The following is a 16,350-nucleotide window of genomic DNA, read 5'->3' on the forward strand; positions in this document are numbered from 1 at the left end:
ACATGCCTGGGTTGTGGGCTCAATCCCCAGGAGGGGGCAGACAGGAGGCAGCCGATCAGTGACTCTCTCTCATCATTGTTGTTTCTATCTCTCTCTCCCTCTCCCTTCCTCTCTGAAATCAATAAAAAATATATTTATAAAAATAAAGGAAATATCAGTTTACTTGAAACTTTCTATAAATTCAAATTTTTGATTTAGCATAAGCAGAACTACTACCGATGGTGCTAGAAACTAGTTTTTCTTGTCTAGCTGGTCTTCTTCACTGACAGACAGAAAAGATTTTTAAATGTCTTTGCCATGCATTCGATTTTGTTTTAGGCTGTGAATTGACATCTCTTTGTAAATAGGAAGTCCTTTGAGACAAAATGTGCCCAAAGTATTATTTGGGCAGGGCAGTGACTATTATGTCGAATGACTCATCTGAAGCCAAGGAAAGCACTGGTGATTTTCAGGCTTATCATTACTCTTTGCTGTTGTTAGCAAAGTCTTGTATTTTATGAGCAATTACTTGGTGGCAATTGAAGAGCATTCACTTTTTGTAAAATCACTTTTCTAGTCTTTTCCTCAGAGTTTTGAAATATTTTCATTACTTCCCATTTCTTTAGCTAAAAGGGTTTTTCCTTTGTGCAAGAATCCAAGCTCTTTTATAGCTGGCTGACTTTATAAGTGTAGATCCTATTTACATTTATTTAAAAATATTTTTCAATAATTAAAAGTTTTTTTAAAATGTTTAATTCTGTTTGTCAGGCAACTAATTTCATGGATTATTTTTTGACTATTGAAAGGGAACTGCTTACCAAATCCACTGTGCAATTGCTGGAAATACCTCTTAATGTTGCCCACTTCATTATCTGAAAAAAATATTGTACACAACAATTTACTAAGGCAAATTGCAATTACTTTTATCTTCTCTTGATTTGCTCTGCCGATCATAGTACTAGCTTCTGCATCTCTACTTGATTCTGCATCAGTAGTTTAGCTCCATTAAAAATTTTCAATGTGTCCATACCTTTATTAACTAGAAAATTTAATTTATAGTATAATTAAAACAAGTACAGTATTTCAATTTAATTACCAATTATGATTTACACAGGTCTCTCTGTACCTCTTAGTGTCTGCAGATAATATTCAAATAAACACGTGATAGTGTTACATAAGTGCATAGAAAAAGGAAACATTTAAACTGAAGCAACTAATTGACGTGTTATGTAACACCTGAAACCTGCTGTTTGCACCCTACGTGCACACTACAATAACATCTATGTGATGTTAAAATAAAATGTAGTTTTTCCAAAACAATAAAGTTGCCGCGTTCAATGGGAAAACAGTGTTTCTCACTCTAGTGTGACTGTCCCTCCCTCCCACAGATTCACCAGCCCATGTGCTCAGTGGCCACATGTGGCCCGTGGCTCGAACACTGGTGTGTCCTGAATCTAGATAATGTCGTGTTCTGGATATCAGGTCACGGGATTTGACCTGCATTGGGAGGGGGAGGGGCACTCCTGAGCTTCCACAGAGGGTGCTGGGAAGAACTCCTTGGTGTGAGAAGGTTAAGGGACAATAACATTCATGGTGGACCTGGGGCTGGACAGCCCGAAGGTCAGGCAAGAGCAGGGACAGAATTCTGCATGAAAACACATTTTCATGCAGGACTTTCCATCTAGATGTAGTTTTTAATGGCGTGAGTTCCAAAGGTCTGGCTGGATGCACATCAGCTACACACACCTCTGCCCTCAAGTCAAACACTGACCATGTTTACATTTCAGAGACAAGGCAGTTTACAAGACAAGATGTTCAGTAAGCAATCCTTCCTCCCTTCCTCCCTTCCTCCCTTCCTCCCTTCCTCCCTCCCTTCCTCCCTCCCTCCCTCCCTCCCTCCCTCCCTCCCTCCCTCCCTCCCTCCCTCCTTCCCTCCCTCCCTTCCTCCTTGGGTTCACAACAGGTTGTACAAAGGTGATGGGAACACAGAGAAGGTAAAGCAAGAGCTACAGGGAAGGCTTGGGCCACTGAGTGGAAATGGAAAGGGACAGTCTGAAAAGCTGGAGGACAGAGGGCTTAGGGACCCTCGGTTTGAAGTTGAGGTTAACTGGTTCCTATTCAACTTGACATTTATTTGCATGTCTGCTCTGTGCCAGCCCTGTATCAGTCAGTGGTGAGTATCAAATACTCCACTGAGATGGAATGAAAACATTAATTACCCTGATCCTCTGAACTCAGCTCTTGGGGCAAATACTGAAGGAATGAAGACTACAGAATAAAGCTCTAAATAAACTTGCCTTCCTCTCTCTGTCTTGAGATAGTACCAGTTCTTCTGGAAGTATCCCTGAAACACATTTTCATGCAGGACTTTCCATCTAGATGTAGTTTTTAATGGCGTGAGTTCCAAAGGTCTGGCTGGATGCACATCAGCTACACACACCTCTGCCCTCAAGTCAAACACTGACCATGTTTACATTTCAGAGACAAGGCAGTTTACAAGACAAGATGTTTAGTAAGCAATCCTTCCTCCCTCCCTCCTTCCCTTCCTTCCTCCCTCCCTTCCTTCCTCCTTCCTTCTTCCCTTCTTTCCTTTCTCCTCCCTCCCTCCCTCCCTCCCTTCCTCCCTCCCTCCCTCCCTCCCTCCTTCCCTCCCTCCTTCCCTCCCTCCCTCCCTCCCTTCCTCCCTCCTTCCCTCCCTCCTTCCCTTCCTTCCCTCCCTCCCTCCTTCCCTCCCTCCCTCCCTTCTCTCCCTCCCTCCCTCCTTCCCTCCCTCCTTCCCTTCCTCCCTCCCTCCCTTCCTCCCTCCTTCCCTCCCTCCTTCCCTTCCTTCCCTCCCTCCCTCCCTCTCTTCCTTCCTTCTCTCCCTCCCTCCTTCCTTCCATCCTTCCTTCCTTCCTTCCTTCCTTCCTTCCTTCCTTCCTTCCTTCCTTCCTTCCTTCCTTCTTCCCTTTTTTCCTTTCTCCTTCCTTCCTCCCTTCCTTCCTTGCTTCCTTCCTTCCTGTCCACCCCCCACCCCCCCAATAATCTAAATGTGCATGTATATTTTAAGGAAAGTCAGGAGAAAACAATAAAAGTTAATGCAACCAATTGAGAGGAGCCCTCCAACCCCCATACCCTGGTTTCAGCCTCGCTCCAATGATTCCAGCCCTCAGGGTTAGACTCCTTGGTCAGAGAGGAATCACCAAGGATATTGGGGGGCTGAAAAGAGGATAAAGATTCAGGAGGACAAGAGGGTGGTATGAGGGCTGAGTGTTGTGAGAGAGGCTGGAGAACAATGGAGAGGCTTGAAGACAAGATGAAGAGGGAGCTGCTCAGACCTGGGAGGTGAGCAGTGTCAGGTAGCTGGGTGTCAGCCTGTGGCATTTGGAGCAGGTCAGACGGGAGAGCGGAGATGAAGAAGGTTTGGAGCCGTGGGGCAGGAGGATCAAAATTAGTTTCCAGTAAGTCAGTTGGTGGCAAAGCAGAGGCTGTGTGTGTGTGTGTGTGTGTGTGTGTGTGTGTGTGTGTGTTGGGGGTGGAGGTGGGAGAGCCCAACGACAGGAAGAAGACGAGGGTCAGACAGAGTGGAGTGTTTCTAAGGACCTTTTAAAAGTAGAAGCAGCCATAATCGATCACCTGTGGGAGAGAGATGTGTTTTTATTAATCTATGTATTCCTAGTTTTCTAGCACAGTATCAGACTTGCCTTCCTTCACAACTTCATTCGTTTATGCATCCATCCAAGAAGTACTAATTCGGGCTTATTGTGAGCCAGGCATGTGCTGAGCTTGGATCACTGATAGATGCCACCATAGATAGTAAACCAATAAGCAAACAGAAATAGTGGTAATTCCCAATTCTGTTAGTAAAACAAGGGAATTGACTGTGGATTAGGGGTGGAGGTGGGAGGGTGGCTTCCAATTCCATGGGACTGAGACTTGTAGCCATGCAGCTGCCAAGACCCCTCCCCATCCATCCCTAACCTCCCTCCCTTTGGCCATTGTTGCTGTCCATCTGGAGGATACACTCTGGGCAAGGCCAGGCCTCGTTTTCATTTTGCTTACTTTTACAAGTGGAAGTACGGCTTAAAGTGAAATGAAGCAAAAATCTCAAGGGCATGATTCGGTTAATTTTTATACTTTACTTTTTATTTTATTTTACATAGTTCATTTGTACAAGTCACCACAACCCAGATCATATATAGATGATTTCTAGGTCCCTAAAAGTTCTCTTATGCTTTTCCTAGTCAATATCTCAAAGTAACCTCTTCTGACCTCCATTATCATCAAATTTGCTGGTTCTTTACTTTGTGTAAATGGAATCCTTTAGTTTGTGCTTTTTGATTTTTTGCATCTGGATTCTTTCACTCAACATTGTACCTATGAAACTCAGTTTATTGTGTAGCTCACGGGCTGATGAGGTCACCCTTGCTGCCAGCTTACCAACTAGGTATATTCCTTTCCTCACAAGCCTATGCACTGCCAACGTGTGGCTTTTAAAGTCCTCACAGGAGACACTTACATCAACTGCTGTGATGAATTAATCTGGCTCTAATAAAGTGTTCCTTTTCTTCATTATTATTTCTCATACTTCAGTGTAGCTGGGAAAACTCATAAAACTGATTCTAATTAGTTGTATTCTGGAAATTGTGTCTAGGAGAAGAGTATTAAAACTTGCAGATAATTTCCTCCCAAGTCCTAATTCCTAAATTCTGCTGTGTGCAGTGATTCCCATCTGCCTTGTTTCAGCCTGAACTTCCCTGTAAAATTGATCATAACGTGACTTCCTGCCCTTCCCCTCCTGGTACTGTTGTGGCTTTTCTATTTGTGATTAAAGCTCTTTCACAATTGCTGGGCAGCCTCTTTGAGCTCCCCAGCTCTCCTTGGTCCATGGCATCTCTTGGGATGATGCCCTCCTGCTTCTTCCTACTCCTTCCTTTTCCCCCTGATTCTATCGACACATGGATTCATTTCTACCTGACCAGAGTCAACTTCGCTCAGAGGCACGTTCCTCTCAACGCTTTCTTCTTGCCAACTTTCCAGTTCCAACCCTCTTCCTTTTCTCTATTTTTGCGTGGGATCAGACCATAGCTTAAAACAGTTAGCAGGCGTTAGTTAGTACACTATTAAATTTACAGATGTACTGAGCAGATAGTAAGTACATAGGGTTCAATATACCCACCCCACCTCCACCCCAACACTGGCCCCTACTATTAACATTTTGCAGTAGTGCAGTACATTTGTTACAGCTGATGAGCCATACTGGTACATTATCAACTATAATTCATATTTTAAAGTTCACTCGTTGTGCTGTGCACTGCTATGGGTTTTGACACATGCGGTATGACATGTATCCACCCTTGCAGTTTCCTAAGAATAGTTGCATTACCCTAAGAAGCCCCTCAGATGAGAGCTTGACGAAGCTTTTCCCTGCCTGCCACTTCGTCTCCATCTGACATACTCCATAGTTTAATTATTATTTTTTGTCTATTGTCTGTCTTCCCCTCACCCCAGCCCACTTTAGATTGTAATCTCCAGGAATGAGATTTATCTGTTTTGTTTATTGTTGTATCCCCAGCTCCCAGACCACTGTGCGTCATATTGTAGGCACTCGGATATTTGTTGAGCGAATAAACAATTGAATGGATGGATGAGTGACTTAATGACCATTTAGATCTGAGTGACTTATTAATCCATGTGCTCTCTTTGTTAGTTGTTGAAAGTATTGCCATGCAATGTATTAGAATGTATCAACACCTTTATGGATTCCTGCCTCTCTGGAAAGGCCAGCCGGCCCGGGTCCAGGGGGAGGGCTCTGGCGCACGCGGTTAATCATACTGACAGGTGTTGGCCGCTCTGGGGAGAACTCCAGGGGACTCACGTGATGTTTTGCTCTGAGCCTTATCCACTAGACCAGTGTTTCTCAACCATCTTTTTTATTGTTGTCTCTTTAAGGAGCCTTATTAGACACTTTTGCCCAAATACTTGTCCCTCTTACGAAACTTTAACACCACAGATGATATAGTATATACCTGTTTACACATTATATGCATGTCTATGCTTTATATATAAAGAGTAAGGTGTTGTTGTTTTTTGACCCTTTGGGGATGATGTCACCCTCTTTAAGAATGCAGGCTCTCAGTATTCTTACTGATGACTTAGAAGGATAAGGGCAGCATGCTGATGAAACAATATTGAATAAGGGGGGGGGATATAACATGAAAGAATCCAGATTCAAAACTATTTGGAACCATTAGATTCTCACCAATCAGTTTCAAATACAAACTCTTTCACCCAGGTTCAAAAACTCACTTGCACAGACAGGCCAGGGAAACCAGCTTGACGGGCTGTGATAATTGAGTGGGAGTTTCTCTTTCTTGGAAAGTGGTGGATTCATGGTGTTCCATGCGGACATGCTGCCTGTGGGGAAACCCATTCTTGTCTGGGAATGGTGTTTAAAAGGGATTCTACCAAAGTTGAGGTTGCCCAGAGGAGAGGCCCTGAGCCATCTGGAAATTGTGGCCAATAAGACAGAGCTCTCCAGACAGGAGAAGGGACGTGATACTGAGTCCCAGTGCTCCAGGCACTGAGGTTTGGAGCAGGAAGTTGACTTCATTGTTATAGTCCCATAGGGCATGGTACAGGCTGAACTGTGTTTTCCCCAAAAAACATTCGAGTCCTAACTTCCGCTACCTGTAAACATGGCCTTATTTGGATCAAGGTAAGATGATCAAGTTAAGATGAGGTCATTAGGGTGAGCCCAGATCCAGTATCACCAGTGTCCCCATAAAAGAAGAAAATGCACACACTGAGCTAGACAGCCTGGTGCTGTGAAGACACAGGGAGAAGGTGGCCATCTAAAGGAATGCCAGAGGCCACCCAGAAACTAGGAAGGAGGCATGGGACAGATTCTCTCCCAAAACTCTCCTAAGGAACTGACCTTGGACTTCTAGCCTCCAGAACTGTGAGGCAATAAACTTCTGTGGTTTAAGCCACCAGTCTGTGGTCCTCTGTCACAGCCCTAGCAAACGAGTACAGGGCATAAGTAGGAGCTTTAGGAAGCAGCCTTTAGTTTAATGAAGGCCGGGAGTGGGGGGAGATTCATGCAGCTCACTCCTTCACCCTCAGCAGGGGCTCCAGAAACAGGCATTACTGGCATCTCCATTTCCATCGCTAGGAAAGGGAGGCTCCCCGAGAGAATGCCACTGGCTCACACTCGTCAATGGCAGAGCCAGGTTTCAAATTTATGTTGGTTCGATTTCAAAGTCCGTATCTTTTCTATGAAGCCCCGCCAAGTCTGAGAGACAGTGGAACAAAGTGTACCATGATGATGAGCTGCGGCTACTCAAGGTGAAGGTGATGACGCTGGTTCGGGGTGGTGTGAGATGGGTGTTGGGCACATGACTGGGGAGGGAAAGGCCACCAAGCTTTCTGAGCGCCTTGCTGCTGGTGCCTCGGTGTTGACATGTGTCTTCTTAGTTCCCATGGCAGCCCTTTGAGATTAATAGTAGTTTCCCCGTTTTGCAAACGAGGAAGTCTAGACACAGAGAATTGCACAATTTCCCCAAAGTTAATGACCCGTGAGTAGAGAAACAGGGCTAGTCTACTGATGAGCGAAGTCCTGCCCTCTCTCATCCCCTTGCTCTCACGTGGCAGTGGGCTGGGTGACAGGGCCCCTGTCATCCTCCCAACACTAAGTCTCGGACTCGCCCCAGGGGCTCTGTGTTGTGATTTAGAATAAATAAGTCCCTGCCCAAAGGAATGTTTGCTCACCTTTCTCAATCAGGACAGCCAAGTTCCTGATGCCCAGATGTCTCGCTACTTTGTGTGCTCTGCTGAGTTCCAGCAGAGAGCCCTTGGTCTGTAGTCTTCTTAAACACTGAGGCTAATTAGCCAGTCTTACAGCTGTGGCTTTAGACCCAGACTCCCTGGATTTGAAGCCTACCTCTGCCCATCACAGCTGTGTGCCCTTGGGCACGATGCTTACCTCTCTATGCCTTAGTCTCCTCTCCTCCCCTGGGAGACGATGTCTATTACATTGACAGTATCTGTGCCATGGAGTTCACGTGTGGATTAGTACATTCTCCCATGTAAACCGGTTGGAGGAGTATCTGGCATGTGCCGGCCATTCAGCCCTAGCTGTTCTATTATTATTTTCTTCATGCATGATGCAGTTGCCTCCTGATTTAGGCTCAGTTCAAAGGACTGCATTTCCCGCAGCAGCAATAAGGCAGGTAAATTGAAAACATGGGGGGTGGGGGGTGGGGTTGGGGGATGGGGGGGGGGAATGCACAAAAACCTTATTGGTAGGGAAAGGCAGTTTGAGAGGCAGAATCCACATAAAATGAAATCGCTCTTGTTTATTTTCTCCCCGCGGAGCGTTTTGTCCGGGGCTTTCCAGAGGCACCTGCAGTAATTTGCAGTTCCAGTTGGTGGTAGAGCCTTAAAGGACTGTTGTCTTCTGCCGGCTGATTTATAAAGAAAACATCCCCCAGCATGACAGGACCCTTTGTGCCTTTTATTTGTGTTGCCTCTTTGGCTCGGTCGGCAACGTTTAATTTGATGTAAAGACCCAGAAGGACCTCAACACTTGCGGGGAGAATTACAGGATTCCAGCCGGTCTTGGCAGGAGGAGCGCGCGGGATCACAGAGCTGCTTTCTCAGTCTCAGGAAAGAGCGGTTATAATTCTGAAGTTCCCTCTGGCCGTCCTGTTTTCTCTCACTTTGCATCAGCCTGGGGGCCATCAAGGATAAGCTGCAGCGTGGAGCCCTGGCTTTGCCATCTAGAAGGGGGATCGCTTGACCCAGTGATTTCCCCACATGGGCTCTCCTGTCCTCTAAGGGAGGGTGATGGGAAGGGGCAGGGGAGTGAGAAGATGCCGGGCAGCCAGCTGAGAGCAGGGTGCTTTGGAGACCAAGGCAGGCGGGTACTCACAGGAACACTGGTGGGAGAATGCAAAGATCCGGCCACCCACGGTGTTATTTTGGGCAAATGGCATCAATTGTCCTCATCTATAAAATGGGTGAGTTGGGCTGGACCAATTTCTTTCTCCCACAGCAGAACGCTTTCTTCAAGCAAAATCTTGCACATAAGCCCAACATGGAAATCAGAGAGCAGCCCAGCCTCCTTTCTTGACTGGGGCGGGGGGTGGGGGTCTGGAGCCACATCCCCAGCCCTTATCTTTTCTCCCCACTCCCTCCTCACCTGCCAGGAACCCCAAAGCACCCCCGGAGCACAGTTGGAAAACAACCCAAACCTAACGATCTCGATCTCGCAGGTTCCTTTTGGCTGGAAAATATCTGTGTCTAATCTTGGGGGCCTTAGGAAGGACACCCTCTTGAAATTTTGCTACTAGCAGTTTATTTTTCTGTTGCCTTTTCCTTGGTCCTTCTTTAAGCAAATTCATTTGGAAAAGGCAGTTTTAAGTCACTAACACTTTAGTCTGAATCAGTGCATTTTATTGGCCTGTTACTGTCTTTAGGGTATTCTTTCACAGGCATCCACGCTGTGCCAGATGCCCTGATAGACCCGGGGATACAGGTCCGGAAAGGAACCACAAAGCAGAAACTCCCAATTATGATGGCGGCTATGTCCTAGGGGTTAAGGGCATGACTAGGAAGAGGTCAGCTCAGGGGCCCTGGGTGCAGAAGGTATCTCTGGGAAGATAAAGGAATGGCTTCTAAGAAGAAGTAACACTTGAACAGAGTCTTAATGTGTTAGTAGGAATCAACCAGGTAGGGAAGGAGACAGAGAAAGCAGATCCCGGCCCAAGGCCATCTTATGTAACAGCTGGGAGATCGAAGGCCTGAAAGTCCCAAATACCCTTTCCTTGCTTCCAGGGGCAAAAATTCCAGAGTCTAAAGCCTCCTTCTGGGGAGGTTGAGAGTGAAGATAACAAAGGGGAAGGTTTAATTTTGTTTCCTGGTGAGCCTATCACAATAAAACAAAGACTATATGTGTGTGTCTATGCTCTTACACGTATACAATCTCTTTCAAACCCTTGAAGAGCCCTGTGAAATGTTCTATTCACAGATCAGAACCACTTAGAGCAGTGGTTCTCAACCTTCCTAATGCCGCGACCCTTTAATACAGTTCCTCATGTTGTGGTGACCCCCAATTTCATTGTTACAAATTGAACATAATTAAAGCATCGTGATTAATCACAAAAACAATATGTAATTATATATGTGTTTTCTGATGGTCTTAGGCGACCCCTGTGAAAGGGTCATTTGACCCCCAAAGGGTTCGCGACCCACAGATTGAGAACCGCTGACTTCGAGACTAATAGGTAAGATGGTCAACAACTTAGGCATATGTCTGCAGGTGTAGGTGACACCACAGCTCAGCCCTTTTGCATCATGTCACTCTGATTTATTTCTGTTCTCTCAAGAGGAGGGAGGGAAATAGGAGAGAGATGCAGAAGAGAAGAGATAGGATTTAAGACGATAAAAGGTCACGCGAGGATTCAGAGGAAGGGTAGGAGGAGATGGACCTTCAGCCCGCCAGGACCCTACTGGGCTCCGTGCGCCTGCCCTCTGCTCAGCTCTGGCTCAGCTCCGGGGCGGGATCCATACAATCTTCCTTGTGGCCACACTGCAAACCCCACCGGCTCTGGTTGCTCTCCTAGATTTTTTGGACCTCCGTATATTCTGCCCACAGCCCCCTTCGCCACTGGCACTCACAGGGCAATTTTATTGGCAAGATCCAGAAGCCGACAAGCCAGGCAGGCACAGGGCTGGCACAAACTAGCCAGGCAATGAATATCATCGCTGAAACTGGGCGATCATGGTGATAAACTGCAGGTGGTGAGCCAGCCACCGGTGAGGTGGTAACACACACAGGGCATGGGCCGGGGATGCCGGACTAACGCTTCCTGGCACCAGACACATTGGGCAGCAGTGGGCTAAGTGGCAGGTCAGAGAGTGAGTTCTCTCCCGTTTCATGGGGTCCCTTAGACAGCTCCTCTCTGCACCTCATTCTTCCCACTCATGAAAGCAAGGGCTCTATGATTCCTAAGGCACCTGCCAGCTCTGCCCACCGCTCACTCCAGAAATTGCCCAGATGAAGTCAGCGCTGAGTGCACGGGTCATGCTGCAGATTAATTCGTGTGAGGAGGGGTGCATGCTCAGACAGGGTGGGTCAGGATCATGAATTCCCAGCGACAACGGGCTACACATTAGGATCTGGGTGTTCCTCTTGCCAGGGAGGCTGGACTCACTGTGGCAAGTGTAGTGATGATGTGTAACCTTTGAGTTTCCATTTCCCTGATGGAGCAGGTGGCCTCACCAGGCACAGTTAACCAGATTGCACCCCCACCGGTCATGGTTCCCTTTTTGGATCAGTTACAACCGGCCACGCTTACTGCCTCTTAGTTGAACTCTCATCAGAGAAGTTTCATGATGTGCCTGACCGGTGGGAAAGGGCGGGAAAGCAGGTCACTGAGGCCACACGTTTGGGCCTTCTCCCGTCTCTGCTCACAGGTAGTGATGGAGACACAGGGGTGGACACCGTGCCGTGTAATCTGGGTGCTTTTATCAACTCCTCGGGTGGAAGCCCTGCCTCCACCACCTGCCACGTGTGACCTGAAGACCTTAACCTCGTCTTTTTCCTGAACACGGGGAATTGTGAAAACTCCCCAGGGTTTCAGAACACTGCTCAAGAAACAGATTAACCCAACGCAGGTCCTATGCTCTGGAAGGCACAGGAAATAGTTACTAGAGACTGTCTCCTTCCAGGGTCCCTCATAAGGCAGGCTGTCCCATGGAGACGAACAGGAGATCCCGTGGGGGTGCCAACCTTCCCACCGCCCTGCACAGGGCCTCCCTGAGCAGTAGCTGTGTCGGAAATTTCTTTAAATATATTTTTTAAACTGAGGTATCACCTACGTAAAGTGCACACGTATGTTTACACCCATGGGACCACCACCATGATGGAAATGAGGACGTGACCGTGTCCCAGGCGGGAGGCTCCTCTCCAGGTCATCGCTTTTCTGACTTCTGTTAGCATGAGCTGGTTTTCCCTATTCTTTAAAAAAAATTTTTAAAAAATAATTTCCCATTCTTTTTTAAAAAATATGTTTTTAAATTGATTTTAGAGAGGAAGGAAGAGGGAGAAAGAGAGAGAAACATTAATGACGAGAATCATTGATCAGTTGCCTCCTGCACGCCCCGCCCCACTGGGGATGGAGCCCACAGCCCAGGCATGTGCCCTCACCTGGAAAGAACCGTGACCTCCTGGTTCATAGGTCCACACTCAGTCACTGAGCCGCTCTGGCCGGGTGGTTTTGCCTATTCTTGAACTTCATAAAAATGGGATCACAACTGTGGTGTGTTGTTAAATGTTTGACACCTGACTCCCCAAAAATTAAAAAGTAAAAGCCCTGATGAGTAGCTTTTGTCAATTTCCCTGGCAATCACCAGCAGTGATTTGAAGCTACGGAGGTGAGGTCTTTGAACACAGTCAGGAATAGATGTAAGGTAGAGCACAGCTGTATAGCATTTCCACCATGCAGATGCAATAGGTGTGAATAGCCTCAATTTTGGATAATAGTAGAAAGGTTGTCAAGAATTAGAAAGAAAAGAGTTTTCAGTGTTTCTTGCCTGTTTTAAATATAATTTACTTCATTGTAACTTTACACAATTTATTTTTTTTTAACAAAGGCTGTATTTAACAACAATTGCCTTGCGAAATTGCTGAAAACATAACGGTAACTTTTCATGAACCATTATGAGTTGAATCACTCACTGTGTACTAATCTTTTGTGTCTGACTTCTTTCTTTCAATCAACATAATGTCTGTGGGTTTTGTCTGTTATTCTGTGATTCACTCGTTTGTCTTCTTTTTTGTATGGCTGTGTAGCATTCTATTGCGTGGATATACTGAAATTTACTTACTCTTTTTTTTTTTTTATAATGGCCATTGGATTATTTCCTGTTTTTTCCTACCAATTAGTAAAGCTGCTATGATCATTCATGCACATGTATTTTAGTGGACATATGCCCTCATTTCTCTTAGACATATACTAAGGAGTGGATTGGCTGGGTCTTAGATAGGCAAATGTTTGTCGTTAGTAGGTTAGCCAAGTAGTTTTACCGCATGGTTGAACCAGTTTACCATTTTATCTGCAATGTTTGAGAGTTCCATCACTCCACTTCCCTGACAGCACTTGGTACTGTAAGTCTTTATAATATTAGCCATTCTGCCCTGGCCGGTGTGGCTCCGTTGGTTGGCGTGTTCTCCGGTACACCAAAAGGTGCCGGGTTAAATTCCCGGTCAGGGCATGTACAGGAGGCAACCGATCAATGTTTCTCTCTTTCTCTTCCTCTCTCTAAAATCAATTAAAAAAATAACTTAGCCATTTTGGTAAAGGTGTAGGGATTATTTCATAACAATTTTAACTTGCATTCCCCTGATGAATAATGACACCGAGTTGTTGGGTTTTGACTGTTACTTTTTCCTCTGTTCCAGGGGCATAGATTCAGTTTTAGACATTGTTCCTGGGGTTATGGGTGATCTTATTTAACTTTGCCAGTTGTACAGGCTGCTATTGTTTTGTTTTGTTTTCCCTTAGGGGCCAAGCTAATCTCTGTATCCTTTCGATTTTAGTATGTGTGCTAACAAAGCGAGCTCCACAGGCTGTTACTCTGAGATTCAGGTTCTTTCCAAGGAAAGTGAACACTGGACACTTGTTAACACCTTGTCAGTCACCAAGGGGCTATTTGTGACCAGAGGGTGACTCCTATGAAGCCCATGATGCTCCTCAGGATGTGATTGACAGGCACCCCCAGACCCTAGAGGGTGGCCCTAGGAGGCACAAAGGATTGAGAACCAGAAGATCTGAGATCCAGGTTCTACTTCTGTCCTTTTTTTCTTTTTTTTGCCATGTGACTTTGGAAGGCCATGTAACCTCTGGATTCTCAATTTTCTCTTGAATTAAATGTGATAAGAGTTGTTGAGGGGCTCCAAAAAGCCTTGGAGGAGAAACTATAAAACAGTGGGTAATATTGATTCCAATGCCAGTTCTCTGGGGTCTGCAGGAGAGACAGTGATCCCCTAGAGCAGTGTTCGGCAAACTGTGGCTCGTGAGCCACATGAGGCTCTTTGGCCCCTTGAGTGTGGCTCTTCCACAAAATACCAACTTCTGTGCATGGGCCACGAAGTTTCAATCGCACTGTACGTGCGTGCCCACATGTGGTATTTTGTGGAAGAGCCACACTCAAAGGGCCAAAGAGTCGCATGTGGCTCGTGAGCCATAGTTTGCCAACCACAGTCCTAGAGGACGATGGACCCAGCTCTCGGGGCTTCCTCACAGAAACACACCTGGGAGAGTCTTAGCTGGGCTCTGTGTACTGAGCCCTCATCTCCTTGTTAGTTCTAAGCACTGACTGTGGGAGATACCAAGGCAAGGTTGTTTTCCAAGATGGTGCTGCCTAGAAGCCTCAGACCTCTAGAAAGTCCATTCAAGGGACAAGCAAAATGGTGTGACATTGTATCCCCAGAGGGTCAGGTGTCCGTGGACCCATGAGAGGAAAAGATGACCTGAGCACGCTGTGCCCTGCAGGAGATTCAGCTGGTGGATTCATTCTGGCAAGCACTCAACAACAGGGGGAAGTTTGACATATGTTTAAATTCTAAAAATCATGAATTCGAATGGAAGGAAATCTTGGGAACAGATGAAAGTATAAAATGGAAGAAAAAATTATTCATAATCCCATCTCCCCAAGTCATTGTTAATATTGTGCATGTACACATTTCCCCCACTTAGCATTACAATATCAAATTCATAACTCTTTAACATCACATTTTAATGGTTGCATTGCATCCCATTTTGCAGACTTATTAAAATATATTTAACCACCAATTGGTGTCCTTTATCTGACCTCCACTTAAGATTGTCCGAATACTTTAAGATTTACCGATCTTCCACAGTTTATTGTGCTACAGGAAGAAGGTGCCAGGACTTGCGTAGTTATCACTTTTTGAGCATTAAATCTCCCACCACTAACAGGACTGTCTGACTAACAGTCTTTTATGGACAAAGAAGTGACTCTGAAAGTAAACAGGGAGAAACAAAGTCCCACAGTGGAACTTTACATCCTATATAATAAAAGGCCAGGACCATAAGCATAATGACTGGAATTGACCAGTCGCCATGAGGTGCATTGACCACCTCTCGGTCCCTCCCCACTCCCCCTCCCACCCCGCAGGCTGGGATCGCAGCATGGTAAACAGGGAACCATGGCGAATGGGGCTGGGGCGGTGGGGCGGGGGGGGGGGGGCAGGGGGGTCGGGACTGGCAGCTGTGAGCATCTAGTGGCGAGTGGTGGCAGGTATCGCAGGCCAGCGGTGGAGAGCTTTGCGGAGTATCTCAGGGCAGCAGACATGACCCTGATTGCAGGCTAGGCCTAGGGACCCTACTCACACACGATTTTGTGTGCTGGGCCTCTAGTATATAATAATATTAACTCATTAGCCTTTTATCATTCAATTATCTCTCATTCATTCACCATTTCATATTTTTTAAAGCCAGACAGATCTGTTTTCTTGACTTAACTCTGCCACTTATCAGCTGAGGGACATTTATTTGGCCTCTGGCTTTCCTTCTATAAAGTGGGTAACAGTGCCTCTCAAGGTTGTTACGAGAATTAAAACTAATGAAATACGCTGGGCACTTTTTCCCACCTGACCGCCTCTCTTCTACTGGTTGAGTACCATGGTGAGCTCCAGTGAATTATCCACACAGAGGCCTATAAAGTTGGCTTTGTTGATGAGTGGAGGAAGACAGAAAATGTAGCTGGGGGAAAGTAGGATCACTTGTAAAATCAGGGCTAGAGCCCGAAGAACATGGGTCTTTGTTCCTTCCAATGGCCCCTTGTAGGTCATTTGTCTCATGGGGTTCTGAAGTCCATGCAAATGTCAGACTCCTCACCATGCTCTTATGTGGAGAGGTCAAACAGAATTGGAACTCCAGAGCTGCGCTGAGCAAAATGACACTTAAGATTCCCAATTTTCCCCCTGTAACTTTCCCAAATTCTCTTAACTTCAAGTGTTTTCATTTAGTCTACCTATTACTTTCTGATGCCTTCCAGTATTTTTCTCTAGGAATGAAGGAAGAAGCCCATTTGAAGTCTCCAACACTAACAGATGTCACCTCACTGACTTCCATGGGCCATTAGGCAGCCAATCAGCAGCATTTATATCCTTGCTCCCAGCAGGATATGGAATATGGGGGAAAGAGGAATCATTCTCTCCTGCTGGTCTGACATCCATTAATATGTTAGAAACACAGGGGGCATTGCTAACTGCAGCTCCCATCTGAGGCACAGACTTCCTGGAAAGATTCATGTTCTCTTCAATATGAAAAAAAATCCAAAAAATCCAAGCCACCTAGCACT

Source organism: Myotis myotis, unplaced genomic scaffold (genome assembly GCF_014108235.1).
Source record: "Myotis myotis isolate mMyoMyo1 unplaced genomic scaffold, mMyoMyo1.p scaffold_m19_p_1, whole genome shotgun sequence".
Classification (NCBI taxonomy): domain Eukaryota; kingdom Metazoa; phylum Chordata; class Mammalia; order Chiroptera; family Vespertilionidae; genus Myotis; species Myotis myotis.